Source organism: Oenanthe melanoleuca, chromosome 2 (assembly GCF_029582105.1).
Source record: "Oenanthe melanoleuca isolate GR-GAL-2019-014 chromosome 2, OMel1.0, whole genome shotgun sequence".
NCBI lineage: Eukaryota > Metazoa > Chordata > Aves > Passeriformes > Muscicapidae > Oenanthe > Oenanthe melanoleuca.
The window spans coordinates 104,723,022-104,741,718 of NC_079335.1; positions in this window are offsets into that span (position 1 = coordinate 104,723,022).

Sequence of the window (18,697 nt, forward strand, 5' to 3'; positions counted from 1 at the left end):
GGCACTAGGGCAGGCTGACATCAGTCCTTCCATGCAGGGTACTGATGCAACAGGAAACTAATCACTGTGGTTATCTGGATTAATTTTTAACCAAAACCAGTTCCTCTCTCCAGCTTAGCACATAGCTGGGCAGCAGCAGGGCTGCTAGGGAAGGGATTGCCCAGCAGCAAAGTGGTTGACTTCTCCAGGGGACCAGTACTGATATTTCAGAGGTTTCCCTCCAAACAGCTAGGTTAAAAAGAAGAGAAAGGGTGTGCTTTTAGAAAGGGTTTAATTTTAAAAGCATTTGAGTGATTCAACCCTTTGCTGGTGACTGTGAGCACTTTCAGCATGGGCTGATGGACACACAAACCACTGCAGGGTTAACGCTGCCATTTATTTACAGTTGTGTCCTGTGTGGAGAATCCTGAGCCTCAGCTCTGCAGTGCTCTGACCCCTTTCCCAGGGCCAGGTCCTCTGTCCCTGCCAGCACTTTTACCCTGCAGGCAATCAGGATGGTGGCTAACCCCTTCACAGCTGTCCTGTTGCCACACTGTGGGGGTCACCTCTACAAGCTCTTTGGAGATGAGCTGGTTCTGCTTCTCATTGTCTAAGACATCCTCTCCCCTGCCCATCAGTAACCAACATGTGCTGCTGCAAGCATAGCAGGTCACAGAGGTGCAGGTAAGTGTGAAAAAGAAGGAAGCCTGAGCTGTAAATCCCCATTTATTGTGTCCTTGCATCTTTGCCATCTTTTAAATCAGGCTGTGGCCACCACAGAATCTGACTGTTGCTCCGCAACAAAAATACGCCAGGAAAAGTATCTGTTGTCCTCAGTGTGACACAAGCAATCAACTGGCATCACCACTTCTTAGCACTCTCTCAAGGCCTAAGAGGTTTTGTGCTAGTGGTTCTCAGAAAGTTTGCTCACCCTCAGAACAGAGCTCTTCTTTCCCACAAGGAACTAGAAGACAAACAAAATCTGTGAGAAACAGAATGGGATGACAATGATCTTTTGTGTTCAAGAGAGAGCACAAACATGGTTACTTTAAAAAAAAAAGCTTAATGATTCTCCTAAAATGTAGAATGTACAAATAATAACAGTAAATTGCTGTGCATCTCACCAGCACCCCATTGCTGTTTGGTATTGCCATGGATAGCACTTGTTACTTAACAGCATAGTAAATAATCAGGTAACATCCTCATAACACCACTGGATCCAATTCACCTTCCACTTACACAGCTTTTATGCTAGTATGGGCCCATTGCCTTAATGGGGTTAATCTTGATTTACAGTGCAAATTGAAAGGTGAATTAGAGACCACAGAAGGCAAGTTGGAGAGGACATGATTTGCTGCAAGCTGCATCCTGATTGAAGTAACACTCACCTGGGCTAGCAGGATATGTCTACCAAGTTTAAGAGTTCCACCATAGCCAGGGTAGGGGCAAAAGAAATTCAGGCCCTGCCATTTTTGTTGATAATGAATATGCACCTCTTGCACAGCACAATGTGCCACAGGTTCCTTTCCCCTTCCCTCACCCCGCCCTCTCTCCATTTGTCTCAGGGACAAAGAGAGCATTCCTCTTACACATCCTGAATCCCTGATGTCTTTCATTCTTCCCCTTGTTTAAAGACAGTGCACAAAAAGTTCCAGAGAAACATATTGCAGCACAGAATCCTATAAGGGGGACATGAGCTGACATGAGCTGGGCATTCAGGACAGAGCTCACTTGATGGCTGGTGTAAGACCTGGTGCATTCCTTTTCACCTGTGCTGCAAAGTCCAACAGAAGTCAGCCTCATCCATAAAACTGGAGCTTGCTCTCTTTCATGGCTCATGCTCCTGACCCCAAAAGGCTGAGTTCAGGCCACCAGTATGAGCACCTTGCACCTCATATAAAGGTCTGGGATCAGCAGACGGCAGATTCTGGAGGAAAAACATTCGTGCACAAGAAGGTAGGGTAGCTTCTGGCAGTGTCAGGGGATGGATGAGGAAGGGACCTTCAGGAGCAAGCAGTGCCATTGGGTGAGCAAGCAGTGCCATTCTCCCCAAGCCATCCTGATTTTTCATTTGCTGTTTGGGGTTTTTTTACATCTCTGATACATGAGGGGAACGTTTTCTCTCCTGGCTCCTCCTTGCCCCATGCAGCAGGGTGTGCTTGTAGCAGAAGAGGGCACATGGGACAGGATGCAGGATGCGCTCCCATACCATGATCCCAGCCCTCCCACCACACCATTGTCCCATGCCAGGGCTGCTGACAGAAAACGCTTCTCTCAGTGGGCTAAGGTGGCTCCCAGGGCAGCAATTCCACTGCTGTAATGGGTATTCCCAAAATGAACTGGTCAATCTGAATTGCATACTAAGAAGGTCCTGAAAGCTAGGGCAGGTTTGGTGACTGCTGTGTGCCAGGACCCCTCCTGTGGGCTGGTGAATGCAAGGGGCACCCAGGAGGTGTGAGGAGCAGATCTGGATCCTGCATTCATTCCAATTGCAGAGACAGAGAGCAGTGGGTGCTTAGGGGTAGCTGCTTCCCTGATAAAATTCCTCCTGCCATGCAGTAGAAAAAAAATTGCCACTCTGGGCCAGCTGCTCCCCAGAGTGGGAAGTTCAGGAACATCCCTGAGGTACAAACAGGCATTTCCAGATGCAACAAAATATACATAAACATTTTAAAAGCTCACTTCAAACTTCCAGCTCTCCCCCTCAGCTGCTTGCCACCATCTGATTTCTAAATGAGCAGGATTTCTTCTGTGTTCAACTTCATATATATATATATATACATACATAAGCATGCTCACCTCATGCACAAAGTACTCCCCATCTTCAAGTCAGCCTCAGCTGAGTACAGAATTAGTTCCTGTCAGCACTTCATAAACTTGCCCCCTGTCAGTTTATATAAAACCATTTCGACCCTGAAGGAGCTGGAATCTCACATTCCTGCATTCTGAACGTACAGAGCAGAGGACTAAGGAACAAAATAGTGGGGGTGAGAGGGGATGTTCTGATTCTGCTCAGTAACATGAAACATCATAGAGCTAAATACCAACAAAATATTCAGCGTTAATGTTTAATATTACTGGGAACTTGTCACCTCCACTTACTGTCTTGGAGCTGCCATTGTCTCACAGACTCCCACATCTGAGTTCTGGGCCTAATATGCTTTCACATTATGTACTAGAAAAGGAAAGAAAAGAAGAGCAAAGAAGTAGGGAGAGTCAGTAATACTGTTTCAGCTACAAAGCTGGGCAGGGATTTTTTCCCTTTTCTGTTGGCAGGAATAAAATTACTCACACGGCAGAGCTCCTGAATTCCTCCTTTTTGGGGGTTACCTCTTTGATTCGCCCCTTCTATAATGTCTGTGAGATGCTCTTGGACATATGCAGATTTGCTTTGCTGTGCTGGGTAACCAGTCTCATCCCCACTCTTATTCACCATTACCAGCCAGAACCTACACAGCTGTTTTGCAGACTCAGGAGCACAGAATTGGGTGATCTGGGGACAGAACAGTTCCTAAAATAACATGAATTAAGACTTTGCCTGCCAAGCTTTAAAACAACTTGAGGCTGATTTGCTTCGTGAGGGTCCTCTTGAAAAATGCATGGATGCTGTTTCATAGAGCTCACTTCTAACACCGGGATTATTTCCTTGTGCATCTTGGTGCCATCCCAAATGTGTCTCTTTCACCACTTGAAACTCAGGCAACACAAAAAGAAGAAGTCAAATCTCCTCATGATCAGTGGAAACACTCTGCATCATACTGCAAACAGAATCAGGCCATCGTGCCTGCCTCTCTGGTTTCTGTAAAATGACTTATTATCCCTCTAGGCTGAGTGGTTAATGAAAATTCAAACTCTTCTAGCTTATTCCAGATAGGAGGAGAGGTGGGTGATGCAATCAGGTATCTCTTCTGCAGTTTATTAGGAAGTGTTTACTTGGAAGGCTGTACAAAACTGCTTCTTTAACCACAGGAGGAATCAAAATATCAGCAAAAAAATAATTATTTTCTCAACCTCCTTTTGTCAGAACATCCACTGAAAACTGATGCCAGTATTCTACCAAGACCACCAGACTCTGTTCAAACTTTCTTCTGCTATTTTTGAGCTCTGTTATTCCCTCTACACCTTTAGGTTTTTTTCCCTACAGCAACAAGCATGTTCACCACATCCCTGAAACAACACTCAGCTGAGGCACTGCTGTGCAGAGCAGACAAATCCCTAAAAAACACCCAGGCTGTCTTTTGCAGGGAGCTGGAGAGGGGGAGGTGAGACATGCTTAATGCCTCTTACAGCTGTGTTAAATGAAAGATGCCTCTAGACTGTCTCACAAAGGCTTAACCCAGCTGCAACAACACTCCCCACATTTGTGCAATTCTTGCAGCCAAAACGTTTGGTTAAAAAGCAAATCAGCAAACAAAACCAGGCAAACTTAGATTTTTGTGGCATTTACTGGCCGGGTCCATTAGGTTTATAACACTCACTCAGGGATGTGCTGTCATCCCTCTGAGCCCCCAAACAAGCCACGGCTGCGGGAGGATTGTAAACTACCTCTGCTGTTTCATGCCTTTCGGCATCACTTTTGTTTTGAGCACTATCCAAGTGCCACTTCACTACCGATCATTTGGATACAAACCTGCAAAACATCCAGAGGGGTCAGACCAAATCACCCAGAAAGCTATCTCTGGCAGCCAGTGAGAGCAGATGCTTCAGGAAATGTGCAAGAAAAGGGCAAATTCAGATTCATGCTTCCTCTGCCATGGGCTTCCAGCTTCTGACAAGCTGAACTGAAGGATGTCTTTGTATTGTTGTATTTAACACCCCTCAGGAGTCTTTTCTGATCTCAGTCTGTCCAATCACTTTTTGATTGCATTTTGATTCTAGCCTTCACGGCATCCTCTAGCAATCAGCTTCATGGTTTAATTACGTGTGTTTGTTAGAAATTTGCTGCCTGGACACCCAAAAACAAATCCACCCTGAACTATTGGACACTGAATAAAATGCTGGGAAATAGTAAATACTCATTCTTTGTTCATCTTCTCTCTGACATAAATAGTTGCATTTCTGTTTATCATGTTTAATAACTTTTACCCCCTCAAATTTATGCAATAAACGTTCAAACCTGTTTATAGCTTTGCCATCTAAATATCCTGTGGCAATGAATTCCCAGTGCAAGGCCCTGCTGGTGATTTCTTTCAATTTGTTTTAAATCCACTCCTAGATTAATTCACTGGGTATTCCATTTGCACTGCCAAGAATAGTAAATAATCCTTCTATTTACGCCTTCTCGAGCCATTTGTGCCTTTATAGCAGCACACTGTTGTAGTCCACCTTGGTGGCAGGCATCTCTCTCTAGACTGAAGTGTACTGGTCTCTTCAATAATAGATTGCTGCTAAACTTAACCATTGCTGCTGGAAGAAGTGGTGAGTGTAAAGGCAGCTTCTGTGGCTGTTCTCAGGGTTTCATTTCCTTGCCTAGTTGACCTTAGACATAATATCTTTCTGGAGAGTATTTAGGTAGGAGGAATGTAAGATAGAGGAAAAAATGTGAAAGCCTATATAAAGAAAATATATTCTGAAACATTTCAGGAAGGGGAGGAAGTGAACTTTATTTTCAACTTTAAGAAACAGGATGTGAGAAATGTATTCTTAAGTTACATTCAAAAGTAGCACATACAAGGTTTTGTCAGGCACTCATCTGAAATAACCACAAATTATTTTTTATTAGTGAACTTGGATCAGAGATGGAGCTATACTATACCTAAGGGAGCTGCTGATTGCTCTTCTGTTTACATATCTTTAAAGCAAGAGGAAAGAAAAAGTGGAAAGTATCACTATCATTGGCTTGCAAACAAAAAGGAAGGTCAAGATGGAGAAGTTTGCACAGTGTAGTGTACAGAGTATACAGTGCAGATGCAGAACTATTCATGTTTCCAGGTAAACAGAGAGACTACATATCAAATATTACACATTGACTCAAAATATTTTTGTATTTATCTGAACTAATTTGGAAGAAAAATCACATAGTACTATGAGTTTTTACTTCCATGGCAGTATTTACGAAGATTACATCTGGAAGGATAAGCAGCACCAAGAGCACTTTGAATGGAATTCTGAAATTATTTCTCTCTTTATTCCTAAAAAGAGTGTTTCACTGCAATTTCTTTTCCATTTTTTCCGAAATTTCCAGTGTGCATGCACTAAGTCTTGAGATAAAATTATTCTGACAATTTTTAGGAGTCATCTAGGCTAATACATCCTAATTTATGCTCACACACTAGGGAAACTGATGGTGTTTATGGCTGTTTCTGAATCAGTTGTGACAACATTAAGGTTGTACATAGGAGTTTGAATGAGCAAGGAAAATTCTGCCTTGCTGTAGCCCTGTAACTCAGCTACAACTGATCTATGATTGATGCAAGATTGCCTTGAATTCCTTGGTTTGTAGTTGCCAATTTCCCAGTTTTGATGAATATCCGGGGGTTCATGTTTTCTTCATGAGCTGCTCAGAGTCATATTCTCTCGAGGATTTGATCATTCAATATTCAGGGCCTGAATTCCTGTGCAACACTGGGTATGGCTTCCTGGCTGTGTGATGCAATTTTTAGCCAAAGAAATAGAGGCTTGAAGAAACCACCAAAGATCCCTCAACAAAGAGAGATCTCCAGCAGGCTCTTTATCCCAATTTAAGCCACACACCTGAGGGAGGCGACTTAAAGTGCTGTGAGGCTTTGCTTCTCTCAGCCCACTGCAGCTGGACAGTACTTAGCTCAGCCAAAACTACCCCATCATTTCACACATGGGATGTGAAGGAGATTTCTCATGTAGATAGTCCCCAAGGGTATGGAGTTAGGCAGATTTATTTAAAACAGTGCAAAGGGCTGAATGCTTCCATTCACTTAGGCTCATTAACTTAGGATGGCTGGGACTTGACTTACAGTCATGATTCTCCTGCTTCAGTTCAAGGGCAGAGAGGCATAGCTGGTGGTCTCAAAACAAAAGCATATTCATGGAAGAGGTTTAAGCAGATGTTTTTTGTCTGGCATTTGTATGGTCCACATTGGTTACTACAACTGGGCTGGTACAGAAAAACTTGGGCTGTAAGCCTGATGGTTGGGTGGGTTGGGCTAAATTAAAATACATCAATCTTCAACCTGAGCAGTAGTTTGTCCCCAGATATGTCAGCACTGATGTGACAGCACTGGTGGGAATAGAAGCACAGATCAGACCTTAAAACCATTATTTATGCTGTGCATGTATTCTTATTTCAAACTGGGAGGCACTCACTTCATCTTGGCTCTGGCCCCTACATTTTCTTTTCCCCTTGAGAAATGGTGAATATTGCCTATCAGAGGCAAACATTTTTGGGTTTTGAGACTTGCATGTATTTGACAGCCCATTTTCTGGGCGGGGGGGAAAAAAACAAAAAAAGCTTTAGCAACTCTCATTGGAAGTCTGAAGAGAAAGCTAAGAGCTCAGTCTTACTGACCATTAATACTGTGCAGGAGGACAGCTCTGGCACACTCCTGTTGGTGGGCAGTGACCACCCCTATCTGTCAATGCTAGTATGCCATGAAGAGAAAAATGTGTCCCTTTTTAAATCCTAGTGCGTCAGTGATGTACTTGAAACATACTCATCACCAGAGGACACAAGTATGAGAAGCATTTTGTTTTGCAGCCACAAATAAGATAAAACATAGCAAAAGGGTGCCAACAAAGCAAGCTCTGTGGTGAGCTGTTCTTGCTCCATGGAAGATCTGGGAAAAATACGGAAACTCTTAAAATGGGAACTTTTTAAAGGGGGAAAACATCTGCCAGAAGGAATTACTCCTAATTTGGGAATTCCTGGTAGAATTCTGGAGAGGAACACCTTGAGGAGGATGAGGAGGAGGTCATTGAATGAGCAGAGAGGACAGTGTAATGAGGGGAAGATGGGCTGGGGATTCATGATTTTGGCTTTCCTGTGGGTCACAGGATGTCCTTGGGGCGGCCAGAGGCAGCTTCCCACTCAGGAGGAAATGTACTGCTGCATTTTGGGGATGGGATGGGGGAAGTGCATGCCATGGCAGCCCTCCTCTTCCTTCTCCTCTGGAGTGTGCTACAGTTGCTCTTGCACACAGGGTTGCAGGATTTGGGATTCACTTTTAGGGTGCTTTTCTTCACAAATTAGGCTCACACAGCCTGCATGAGTGCCCATCTGTGAGTCTTCTCTGGTAACTCTTGAAGCCTTTTGTTTTCAGGCACAATGACAGAGAGGTGAGATTTCAGAAATATCTCATCCCTACAGGTTTCATGAAAATAAAGGACTAAGCAGAGAAGAGAGACCCTCTTTGCTTATCCTCTGCAGGACTGACATCAGAAACCCACACGGATGAGTCCCTTCCTGGGCTTCATTGCTTCTGCTCCACAGGAACTCGCTCACGTATTAAGGGAATTTTCTCGTCCTTCCCTTTACAAAGCTAGTGCTCCACTGTAACAGAGATAATGACATATTTCACCTGAAATGTGATGCTTATGAGAGCCTGGTTTGAAATAAAGATTATAAAAATGTAATGTCCAGCAATTGTAATGTTATCCATGGAGTGGAAGAGAAAGAGACAAACAGATAGATGGGCAGGCAGACAGATTTCTTAATTGAACTCTGCTTGGCTGTATTTCTGTTAAGCAAGAGCCACAGGTGACTAACAATAAAGGACCATAAGGAAGAATATGGAGGTTTTTTAACAAATTTAACTTATCACAGACAGGCTTTTACACTTGCATCAGCCTATACTGAAAATTCCTAAATAATTCAAAGCATTCAATGGTCTAACATTAGCAAAGTAGTATTCTCCCCACAGGTGCTTAAAAGTAGAAAACAAAGTGGTGATGTTTTCCTTTTTAAAATACTATTAATACTTCATTCCTCTGCTCCAGAGCACTTAATATCTTATATAAATCAATACCTACCTCACTATCTATCAACAAATGAATAATTACATTTCTGCCTATTCCCACATGCTCTGAAACCATTTATTCTAGTCATTTAATCACAAAGATGTTATTGCAGGGGAAATTCATGCAGACATGAATACATAAAGCCAAAAATAGACAGCTAAGCTGAGAACTTCACCATAATAGCAGTCTCTTCCAAAGCAAGCTGCTGCTCACTTTCCCAGGAGATGTAGTAGGTATCTCTTCACTTTTCAAAACAATAACTGGTAGTGTAAAGCTCAGTCAAGCAAAACAAAACTTCACTCACTTCGTTTTTTCACAGTCAACATTTGAATGCAACAGGGAGTCCTTGCTGGTCTGATCAGGAGCTCTCTTTCCCTGTCAAAGGACCTAGGGTCCCAAAATGTCCTCACACTGGAGCCTCCATTTGAAAGGATATGTATAACAAGACCCATCAGTCTCTATAGAAAAACTCGTTCATCTCAAATCAGTGCTCTTCTTTTGCACTTTTTGAATGACTGTACATCTGGGAAAACTGAAAATATTCATCTTCACCTCATGGAAGTTTTGGTTTACCCACAAAGCAGCATTACTCATCCCAGTTTGCTCGCTGTCCTTTTGATGCCATGTGCCTGCTATTATGTCAGGAGAACAGAGATATGCATGTTAGAGGTTGGGGTTGAGGGGGAAAGTGTACACATACAGACAACAGATAAGATTCAGAGGAAGAGTCTAGATTTGATGTGAGAGTGGTAGTTTCTCATTCACTGACATTAGCACAGTTTTCCTCCAATACCTTGGTGAAAGCCTTGGAGATGACTAAATTAGGCTATGTCCAAGTAAAAACACTTAACAAGTATTGACTATATAAACCTCCCTCCCACCTCAATTAAATACATGCTTTCTGTCTGTAAGAAGCATCAGACAGCTTGCCAGAGTTCAGAAAGCACCGTATGTTCTCCCAGCTCCCCATCCTGTGAAAACCTGTTCTTCCTTCCAGACAGACTGGCTATGTTTACCATGTCTCTCCCTTTGTTTTTGCTCACCTTCCATCCCTACAGGGAGCCCTCGAGCATGTATTTATTTGCACTTTGAACCTGTGCTTGCTTGCATGGCTGTGCTTTAGCCCAGGCTGGGACCTGATTGCTTTAGGGGAGCCAGGGATGAGATTGCCTGAGCATCAGTAAAGCTTCAGTGCCTTTGCCCACAATTCCCCCACTCACCCCAACACACCAGCTTCTCCTGCAGTTGATATCAACGAGAGGAAAAGGACCCTCCAGCAGTTCAGAGCAAAGGGTGTGCAGCACAGATGCCCATGGGCAAGTGCAAAACAGTGTGATCAGACTAATGTAGACTGAACACAGCTTTCAACAGAAGAAATAACAAAAGCCTTGATGCATATTCTAATGTGTACCATGAATGTTTCTGAATGTATAGATGGTTAGTATGCCAAATTTAGCTTTAGGAGGTGTCTTGCATCCTATAAATGTTAGGTTACAAAAAATATTGGCAGATGTATGTACATATTTCTATAAATACAGATGTCTGGGTCTTGGTGAAAAATAACAGCCCAGGATGGCTGGATGTATAGCTGACTAACTAGCTAGCTATACACATCCTTGAACTGTAAAGAAAATAAAAAGTCTTTAAGCTACACTCATCTTTTAACACCAGTTTGACTTGTAAACCCCTAAGTATGCCGGGAGGGCTGCAGCCATCTCAGGTTCCATCAGGTTTCCTTTTCACCAAGTGCATGGCCCCACATCCTGCTCTGCAGGTCTCAACTCTCCCAGCAGAACAGGAGGATGTGGTGGGTCAATTGGGTAGCTTGGTCCTCCGTTACTTGGCTTTAACCTGAGCAGCAACAGCAGAGCTTTTGTGTGTGTGCTTTGAATGGTAGCCAGGTAAAGAGCAACTAATGATAATTCAAGAGCCAGGAAAGGTTTGCCAGTGTCTTTTTCTAGTCTCTGTGGTATCCACACTAACATATTTTTCAAGGGTGAATCTGAACACATCCTGTTACTGTCACTCAGTATCTAGTCTGTGCCCTCCACAGCTCACAGGCAGGTCAGCAGCAGACTTTGCATCCCTGTTCAGACATGATATCACTCTGAAGATAGAACTGGACAAGAAGGTCCTTTCTGACCTAAGCTATTTGCTAGTGCTAAGTTCAAATAAGTGGATGTTTGTGGCACCTCTCAATGCTAACATGGAGTGTGCCCTGCTAATTTTGAGTCATGGTGGGATACCTGTGACTCAGCAGAGAATTAACATCCAATTTGCAAGAGAGGAATACTACTGGTATGAGGAGACTCCTGAACAGCTCAGGCCAGCTCTCTTCCCTGCCATCATGGTCCGCATGGATGGAAACAGAATAAAGAAAATTGTGGGCATAACTGAAGCTTCACTTCTTCTCCTTGGCAGCTCCCATCTGTGCTGAGGCCAGGATACGAGACCAGGAGAGGCACGGTGGCTTTGCAAGGCCATGGTGCTGCTCCAGCTGCAGAGGGCAGTTTGGCAGGGGAGACACACCTGGCCTGTTGTCAGGAGCTGGGAGTTGATCCCAGTCCAAATCCACTGTTGAGATAGCAGATCAAGACTAACTCTACTCAGAAATCACCACACTGCACAGATCTGTCTGCTTGTGGGATTTGTGCTAGCTTGATGAAAGGGTTGGCTCTTACCCTCAGCTGAACTCTCATGGTTCAAAGTTGTGCTGGCTTTTTTCTGCATCCTTTGGGGTGAAAAATGTCTTGCAGCTGCTGCTCATAATTCTTTCCCCTATGTTTCAACATTCTCCAGATGAATGTCACCCGAAGCAGTGCTCCAAGAGACTGCAATCATGATTGCCAATAACCAACATCCAAACTAAAAATAAAAAGCCACAGCATGGGACTGAGACACAAGCAATACATCCTCTGGCAAAAATCACTGATCACTGGAAAGAAAAGACTCATCCCTCCAGTCCTTTCTTCTGCTTGCTTAGAGAAGCTTCCACCTATAACCATCCTCTTCTGATGTCATCAAGAAATCAAGATGGCTTGTAGAAAGCACTAAGTGAGCTGACCTTTCCTCTTGCCAAGTGTCCATGTTTAAGATCCATAGAATTTTTGGCTGGTCAGTAAATAGAGTGGAGGGAAAGACAAGATTTTTCAGTGAAACATATGTTTGCCCCTTGGAGGAACCTAGGCAATTATTACAGAATATTTATTTTTGGCCCCAGAACTAATATACCACCCTTTTTTTCCCCCTGATGCTTTCAACAGCCACCTTTTTTGGTGGCCCATTAGACTGAAAAGATCCCACTACGTAAAGGAAGGAAACCTAAGGAAAATATTTTCTGGGAGAGAGCCACAGTTCCTGCCTTGCTTCCTCCCGGCAACCACAGCCCAGAAGGGAGAAAGAGCTGCCAGTGACAATGTCTGCAGGAGTCCTGGTGTGTTTGTGAGGAAGGGGGCAGGAAGCAGAGCCCCAGGGCTGCCTTTTCCCTGTGGGGGTGCTCAGTGAAGGGGATGTTTTGGGGGGCACAGCAGAACTGTGCTGCAGGGGAGGGATCCACCAGCTGCACACCTCGGTACCAGGGAGCATCAGCTCCAAGTCTTCAGGTTGCTCTGCCTTATACCATGAGTGCCACATTGCCAGCCTGGCAGAAAGTAAGTATTAAGAGCTTGCAAGGCTTCTCAATTAGCTTTCCACTAGGGCTCAAGAATTGAGACCTCAGGTTTTTGCCTAGTGCATTAAATTTTGCATATCATGCCTGAGATGGGCTACAGTATTTATTTCCCTTCTTTCTGATTAGTATTTAACACACAAGGAGAATCTGCTCATTTGTCAGGCTGACCTTGCTCAGAATGGAGCCTAGAGACCAATCTGCTGCCAGTAGCACATACACTTTGGCTAAGTAAAAGTGTTTTGTGGCAGCTGATCCACCAATTCACTGCAGCGTTAGGGATGATCTCAGCCTTGAATTTTGCAAGCAGTGACCTCACAAGAAAAAGACACTCTAAAAAATAATGTGACACTCTTATCCTTCTGAAAATAAATAAAAGGCCACATCTTTGAACAGCAGTGGTGAGATGTTTTGTTTGCACTCATTTACCCCATGCCTGGGAGACATGAATTCTCAATCACTGTTGCTACACCGTCTTAAATGTGAAATAAAGTGCTTCATGTGAATAACAGTAACAATTGTTTCAAACCAGACTCTAAACCCACAGTCGAGAAAGGATAGAAAACTGCCTTTGAAATGAAAAAATGGCTCAAAAGGGAAGCAGAAAAATTCTAGCTCTTGTTTTCCACTTTCACAAGTCTCCCAAGCTCTCTATCCCAGTCTGGGCAGTCGTGAGCAGATCATTATCCTGACATCTTGCTCCTTGGGGGAACCACAAATCCCGGCACATTCTCATCCAATTGAAAAGATCCACGGTTAAAACCATAACACCTGGGCTGGTTTGATAACTTGTAGCCCATTTTTTTTTAAGAGTTTGCAGAGCTAGAAATATGATGTTTCAGGGGAGGACTTTACTGCCAAGAGCAAGCAGCTGATATAATATTATTTGATTCCAGACTAGAAATAATGAAATCTAGACATTCCCTTATTAAAAAATCAGAATTTTTACTTAGCATTTCCTCTCTGAGCTGTGAAGTGATAAGTTTGAGAAATAAGTGTCTAATCTCTCAAGTCAAGACACAGCCCCACCTTCAGCTTTCTGTTCCCTCAGAGGTTTAAACAGGTCCATGCATTTGAAGACATGCCTCCTGGGAAAAAACTTCATATTTATAAAGTCTGTAACTGCATTAAAAGGGAGATCCTTGCATATATTGCAGGTGAGAAGTACTGAGATTACAAGTTAGCAGATTGGTGGGCCATAGGAAACCATAGACTCAACTTTTAGTTAAAAAAACATGGTCATTTTCTTGAAGGCATGGGAATTGCCATTAACTTTGCTGGCCAGATCAAGACCATTGCAAGAAGTAAAAGGAAAATGTTGAGTCCTTCCCCATCTTCTCCCATTGGAGGCAGCATCTGGATAACCCTTCCCTCTCAAGTACAGGATGTGCAGGATTTGAGAAGATCCCGTTTCCAATGAAATCCTAGAGGAAATAAATGAAAATCAATAGAAAGCAGAAGAAACTGTATCTTAATGATATGCACATCTGACAGGTATTGCATGCTCAGACCCAACAGAGCATTTAGACTTTTATCTCTTATTTGCCCTCATAGGTTGATACAAGCAGGAAGAAACAGAAGCTTCTCTGAACCAAAAACACACAGAACAAACTCACAAAAAGCAAAATGGTTTTTATTGTCTCTAGGCCCGCTTATTTAGTGACACTGTAGGCATACATATCGTTAGTGCTACCCCCATGAGCACAGCACCTATGACCATGGCCCTGCCCCTAACCTCAAAAAACAGCATCATGCTGTTGTTCCATTGACCCAATCCACCTCTGCTGAAATTTCAGGAAAAAAAAAAACACTTGGATGGGCCATCCTGTGAGGCAGGGAAGCATCTCACATAGTTAATGTGAGTTCTGGCAGACTGTTAATCTTGGGCTATTCTGATGGGAATCAGAGGATAACACATTCTAAAAATCAGATTTGGGTGCATGGTTTTCACAACCAAGAGGATATTGCTCCACAAAAATAGCTTACTATGTATAAATACTCCAAAATAAGGGTCTGTTCAAGATAAAACTGCTGCTAATGTTTTAGGCAGATTGGCTACAAATTCACACTTGCCAGACTATGTGATTATCAAATCTTAAAGCAACCAGCGTTTCTAGTTGTATTTTATCCTAGAACATGGTTATCAGCTCATATCTATGCCTTATTTACACTAGATTTGAAATCATATATGCAAACATATGCAAAACTGCTTGGCTAAAAACCAGGCGTCAGCATACATTAAAACACCTTCATCCTGTCCTTCATCCTGCAGAATATTTGACTGCATGACAGTGCCACGGCAGCTTCTGACCTGAGAGAGCTGGGTGCTGAAGCAGCACAGGTGGGGCATATTTCACACAACTGCAGCAGGTTTCCCCAGAGATCAATGCAGCACGCCCTCCAGTCTTCTTTCTCCCATAAAGGTACAATGGAGGGGACTGGCTGTGCTTGTGCCCACTTTCAGCAGGCCAGGTGAAGTGCACAGGTTCCAGTGGCAAGAGGAGGAGCTGCCAGAGTAGCAGGAAATTCTACTTTTCCAAGTGTCTCCTAATCAGCACCATTTCTGGAGGCAGATAACCCAATTCCCAGGGTGCAGGAATGAACTGATTATTGAAGGGAGACGTTGTTTAATCCTGGTTGGCCACTATTTCCCTGCTCTGGAATATACTTATTACATGCTGGTATAATCAGACTCAGTATTTCTCACTCAGAAATGAACCAGCTGGGGCTCAGAGAAGCACTCCTGCCCAGCTGGTGTTATTTGATAGAGCATCCATGCACAAGCATCAATGGTTTCATATAAATACAAATACAGGGTAGCACTGCTCTGCTTAGGAAATACATCCCTATGAGTGCTCCGAATGCCTCCTCGTGATGTGTCTGCAGCCAGCAGTTCAGCCAAGCCAAATACATCTTAATGCTTGTCAGCATGATTATCACATCTCAGAGATCACGTTTGCCTCCCTAGGCCAGGGATTATCAGCCCAGCGAGCCCATCATCCCCACACTTTTAGGGGACTATTCCCTTTTCTCAAAGCTCTCTCACAGACGCCATAAATTCTGCAGGTGGGGCAGCGGGAGGTGTTTCCCACGGCCGTGTCCCACCGCTTGGGTATAGCCTTGCCTTGCCCCGGGGCCTGCCCACCCCTCGCAGCTCTGAGGAGCTCCGTAGCACAGCCCTGGTCCCTCCTGTCAGTGCTCTGAGCAAGGCAGCCCCAGCCCCGGAGCCCGGACGGCGCCGGCAGCATCTCCCAGCACCGCGCTTCCAGCGGCACCAGCGCACGGGAAAAGCCCTTCTGTCAGGCAGGGAACGGCTCGGGAGGCTGCAAACGTAACCCAAGAGGCTGTGTACATCTTATCTGGGATGCCAGAATGCCGCCTCTAGGAGCGAGCTGCATTATCAGAAAAGAGGCTATTTTCGGCTCCTTAGCTCATGCTCCGGAGCAGTGGGTGAGCGGCGCTGCCGGAGCTCATTTGGGAGTTGGGAGATAGAGAGCCACAGCAAAGCAGCCGGGGATTTCTGGGAACGCGGGGTCAGCTGCATCCGCAGCCGCCTCTCCGCATGCTTCCAGCAGCACAGCAGAACAGGCGCCCTGGAATAAGGCAGGTGCCATTAAATTATTGGCAGGTGCCATTAAAACGATAATTTAAGCATTTTTTACCTAACCTGCTAAGATACTATTTTTCTTTTCCTCCCTTCACCAGAGAAGAGAGGGAATGCAATGGGGATAAACAGACATAGAAGATATTATTTTAATACCAGGATAATTTTAACAAATTAAATTCTGCCCAAAAAGCCAAATAATTTACCTTGTTTCTATGCATAGTACACTAATAAATATACTGTTACAGAATCATTTACTTTTTGACAACAGGAAACAGCTGATAAAAGAAAGCCTCTTTTGTTTTGGGTTTACTGACTATTTCCCATGTGTTATGTTTGCTTTGGCTGTCTCTCTGGTATCCGCTGGTGGAGATGAGAATGAGAGGAAAGCAAGGGTGTTGCTCAAAACACAGGACCCCCAAACGATTTTGCTCCTGTTGTCTCCTTCGTAAGTGCAACAAAGAACTTTCTAAACACTTTTCCTGCTCCACAAAGCTTTTTTAATGTAACTGTGTGAGACAGCTCTCCCAGCAGACCTCCAGAAACTCTCTGGAAATGCATTGCAAACTTCTCAGGAACACACAGGCTGGGAAGCCCATAGTCTAGAGACAGAGGGGCAAAAATAGAGAATAGCCTAAGTAAACCAATATGCAATTGCTCCCCTGTGATACTATGCAATTCTTTTGTACTTGGCTGGTGACTTTATTTCCTAAAGGAAGCACTCCTAAAGGTCTGTCACACCTGTGTCACTGCCTGTCTAACCTCGTTATCCCTCCCTGAAGTGTGAGCTTCCGTGTATTTTGGGTTGTGCATGTCCCTACTCTGCTGCATGGCTGGAGAGGCCTTGCAGATGCCCCTTCACAGCACCTTGGGTAGGAGACCTCTTGCTGTGTGTTGAGGTTGTACCTCTGCCATCTTCTCCAGCGTTGGGCAAACAAGGCACCCCAGTGCCTGAGGAGCCTGGGGTCCATCACAACAGACAGAGCTCATGGAGAGAAGGAAGAGAATTTATTGTGTGTTCTTAATTATGAGCAAAGAGGCTTTGAGAGTACTTCCTGTTTCCTTCTTACCTGAGGAACAGCAGGACTGCTAAGTCTTGTGGTGTTGGTTTTGTTCTTTCTTTTCCTCTAGAGAACTTTCCAGAGGTCTCAGAGGTGGGAAAAAGCAGAATGTTGAATTTTCTCTGCCCAATAATCCTTAGAGCCTGAAAGAAGGGCTCATGTACCCTAAGCTTTTCTGTACTTCCTGGCTCTCAAGGAGATCCTGCAAAAGCTTTGACCTTCCCATGAAGGCAGGAGCCACCAAAAGGTGCTGTCAAAACACTTTTGTTTTCCAGGCTTTAGGGATTTCAAATATTGTGATGCAGTGATAAAGCAACTGCACCATGTATTTAAAATTGTCTGAGATTTCCACAGTAGACCTTAAACACGGTGCTAAATAGGGCAAGCAAAAATAGCTGTTACTTTGACAAGTGCTTATTTAAAGCTTGTTTTGTCAGCATTGCTGCCCTGGTTATGACAGGGAAGTTGTCTAGAAATTGCATAATTACCAATATTAAAGGAAAAGCAAAACAGCACCACACAATTCAATAATAGAGCAGGTCACATTTGCCATGGCTGTTGCAGTGTCTATTAAGGCTGCAGCAGCTCCGTCTCAATCCATGGCCTCAGGAAAATGCTGTGCTGCAGCTACTGCTGCTCCTTGTCTGCTTTCAGCCCAGTAGATTGCTCTGCTCTGGGCACTCAGATGGCCACTATGGAGAGTCAATAAGGACCCTATTTTCTTGCTCATCCTCATGCTGCTGAGAGAAAGCAGCATTGCTGCCTTTGCTGCTCATTCTCCAAGTGTCCAGCACCTATCACCAGAATCTCAGTGGACTCCAATATTATAGGATTGAGGACTGGAGATCAAGGAGAGTAACAGCCTGAAAACATTAGGTGCTCCTTTTTTCACATAAGAAAATTTGCAACAATTTCAGCACCAGAGTTTCTATGGAACAAAGAAAATATTCAGTGTTCTTTCCCTCCTTCCTTTTCCTCTTGCTTTGTTTTTCCTCATACTGGAAAAGAGGTGAGAGAAGATGATCAGCTCAGAGACGGCTGATTTAGAGGCTTGATTTCAGACTTTGTGTTGCTTACATAGCACTCACAGTCCTTCTGACCATTTTCAGAGAGCTTTTCCTTCTATTTCTGAGCTCAGCAGGTCAATCGAAGGGCCTATCTGTGTGATCAGTGTATTGGTGCAGCAGTAGAAGGGAACTTTGCAGCAAGCTCCAAGCCACCTTTTCCCCACCTCCTTCCCTCCCAAGGTTTATTGCAGGCACCAGAGCAGGTTTCTCCCCACCAAGGCATGGTACACGTGTCCCACTTATCTGAGTGCGAGCTCAGTATCGACGTGCTCTGCACTTTGGTCCAGCTCATTTGCTTTCAGGAAAAAGCACAGGGAAACTGAGCACTGAGCTCTGGTCTGCTAGTGAGGATCCTCTCTCTCGCTGCTGCTTGCCCAGTGTCTTGCCT